The following is a 3,457-nucleotide window of genomic DNA, read 5'->3' on the forward strand; positions in this document are numbered from 1 at the left end:
TGTTTTGTTTAATTTTAAAACTATGGACCTCCAATTTAGTCTTATTAAAAAAAATGAGTTTGGGAAGACTGAAAACTACCCATAATGGCCACTGTAATTCTGAATTACCTTTAGTTTTCTCAGTCCACTTAATTAAAAATGTGCATGTGGGGAGCCCATAGTTTTTAAACATGAAACCAGCTGGAGTTCCCAAAGGAGGGCTGCCCTCAGAGCATTTAGATGGCCAGGGTCTCATTTTCTTAAGTTCTCCTGGAAACCCAAGAAAGTTGCTAGAGTCCTAACCCAGATTCCAAAAGGACTAAAACAAAATCTTATATCCCAGTTAGCTTGGTCCCCAAAAGAGGACCTCACTGCCATGCTCCAGAAAGCAACTGAGTACTCACCAAGGATGAAGCCTTGAGCCAGAAAGAACAAAACCTTTCCAGATCCCAAATGAAGTCCGAGAGCTCAAAATGCAAAAAGAGTGGAGCTTGGAAACCAAGATGAGACTCCAAACTGAAAGCAGGTGGTGACCCACGGAAGCAATGAGCATAAAGGGCTTGGTTCAGGTACCTCATTCAGTTCTGGGAGCTATCATCTCTCAGGTCCACCTCCTTTGGACCCCACTTCTGACACCAAATATGTCAACTTTAATAATATAATAGCCAGCTATTTTACCAGCAAAAGTGAGTTTATTTAGGGATAGCAGAGGAATTCCAATTTGGAACGTGTGAACTACAGCACACCATAGGCAAATCCAGAGAACAAGGAAGGGGAACTTGCTTTTATGGGGAAAAGTGGGGAGTTGAGAGGGTCTGTGATAACCAAAGAATCCATTGGAGGAAGCTGGGAGTCCAAAGTATGGTGGCTTCTCATTGGTTGGGCTGCTAGTCTTTGATTAGCTGGGCTGTCACGGGGCAGAGAGATGTCTTCTTCTCCCTGCTGGATAGTAGTGTAGAGGCACCTTCCGGTGGGAGGTGTAGGTGAGGTCTTTTCCTGTTTGGAGCAATTGATGATGCATGGTGGTCATGAGAGCTCCCCCTACAGGCCTGTCCCAACTCCAATTTTAGCTGAGTTTAAGAAAATTAATTTCACAAACCACATTATAATTATCACAGCTGGAGCATTTAACATTGATACAATTCTACTAATATTCAGATTTCCCCAAAATTGTCCTGAAAATGTCCTTTATAGCCTTTTCCCCCTCAAGTCAGTATGTAATTAGAGATTATACAGTGCATTTAGTTATCATGTCTCTTTAGTTGCCTTTAATCTAGAACAGTTCTCAGTCTTTTTAGACTCCCGTGAAACTTTTTGACAAGGTTCCATTGCGGAGCACAGGCTCCGGACGCGCAGGCTCAGCGGCCATGGCTCACGGGCCCAGCCGCTCCGCGGCATGTGGGATCTTCCCAGACCGGGGCACGAACCCGTGTCCCCTGCATCGGCAGGCGGACTCTCAACCACTGCGCCACCAGGGAAGCCCTTTGACGAGTTTTTGAAGAGTCTGAGCAGCTGTTCTTCAGATTGTCAATTTGGATTTGTCTGTTTTTTGCCACCGCAGTATGAGATTCAGGTTAATCAGTTTTTGGCAGAAATTCTACATAGGTGATATCGTGTTCTTATCAGAAGGCTTATGCTGTCACTTTGACTAATTATTTGTGATGTTAAGTTGTGTCACTTGTTTGCCTAGTGTCTGCCAGATTTCTCTGCCGTAAAGGTCATTTTTCCCCCTTTATAACTAGTAAGTCATCTGTGGGGAAATTCTTTGAGCTGTGTGGGAAAACCTATTCCCCAACAACATTTTGCCCCGTGGTTTTGGCTCCACTGATGACTCTTTCCTGAATCAATTGTTGTCATGTAGGATGTAAATGGACATCAATGTTTAAAATGGTACCCAAGTGATTTTAAAGTGCAGCAGCATTGGGAATTGCTAGACCGGTGCTTCTTAATCTGTGTTTACGAATCCCCTGGGGATCTTGTTATAATGAAAATTTGGATTTAGCAAGACTGAAGTAGAGGTAAGATTAAGTATTTCTAACAAATTCCCAGGTGCTGCTGGTGCTACTGGTCCACATGGACCACACGTTAAATATCAAGGTCCTCTAGACTCCAGACAATACATACAGTTCATTCTGGATACATCTCTTCCCTAATTTAGTTTTTCCCAGTGTGTCATTCAAGATTCTCAGTTACATCAGAACACACTCTAGCTTGTCTGCACAGAAAAGGTATTTATCAGTCAGCATTGGGGAACTCTCAGAACTCCTTGGCACTGAGCTCCGAGGAACAGTGCCCAGACACGTTGCAGAACTGACCTAATGAGGGAACCAGTCTTCCCACTGCTGGGCACTGAGCCCATCGGCACTGATGCTAGGGATGTAAACCAACTGTGACCACTACTGCACCAGCACCAATGCCACATTGATGCCGCATGGCACGGCCAAAAAAAAACAAACCTGTAATAATGTGTGATCCCAGATGAGAATAAATATTTGGGGTATACTTGTCATATATATATATGTATATATGTAATATGTGTATATATATTTGTATTTATATATAGGGAAAAAAGGACTTAGATCCAGGCCTTTACATCAACGTTAGCCAGAGCCAGTCGGGATGACCAAGCCCAGAGTCAGTGTGGGAGGGCATCAGAACAGGGCTTGGATAGAGGGAATCCTTTGCTGTAAGAGTCTACCTCAAATATGTTCTCATCTTTTTTTTTTTTTTTTTTTTCTGGCCGTGCCATGTGGCATGCGGGATCCTAACCAGAGATCGAAACTGCGCCTCCTGCAGTGGAAGTGCAGAGTCTTAACCACTGGACTGCCAGGGAAGTCCCTCATCTATGATTTTTTTTTTTTTGGCGGTACGCGGGCCTCTCACTGTTGTGGCCTCTCCCGTCGTGGAGCACAGGCTCCGGACGCGCAGGCTCAGCGGCCATGGCTCACGGGCCCAGCCGCTCCGCAGCATGTGGGATCCTCCCGGACCGGGGCACGAACCCGTGTCCCCTGCATCGGCAGGCAGACTCTCAACCGCTGCACCACCAGGGAAGCCCCCCTCATCTATGATTTTTAAGAACTGTATGTTAATAAGGCCAGAAGGAACTGTCAGAATGTTATTAGTGATTATCTCTGTTTGGTAGTTGTCTTTCCATTTTAGTACTTTGTTGTGCGTTCCAAGGTGTTTGTAATAAGTATTTTTTTTTTATCTTTGGAAAAAATTGTTTGAAGAATGGAAAGAAAGAGAGAGAAAGAAAGAAAAAGAAAGAATGAGAAGGAAGGAAAGGTGTGAGGGAGGAAGAGAGAAAGAAAGAGGAAGGGAGAGGAAGTGAGGGAGGAAAGGAAGAAATAACTGAAATTGATTTACAGCTAGAAGGCTGGTTGCTTTCCTGGGGCTGAATTTTCCAGAAGAGCAACCTGAGAAGTGCAATACAATCTGAGTGGCATGTTTCTCTCTTCCTCCTCACCCACTCCTGTGT

Source organism: Orcinus orca, chromosome 16, assembly GCF_937001465.1.
Source record: "Orcinus orca chromosome 16, mOrcOrc1.1, whole genome shotgun sequence".
Taxonomy (NCBI): Eukaryota; Metazoa; Chordata; class Mammalia; order Artiodactyla; family Delphinidae; genus Orcinus; species Orcinus orca.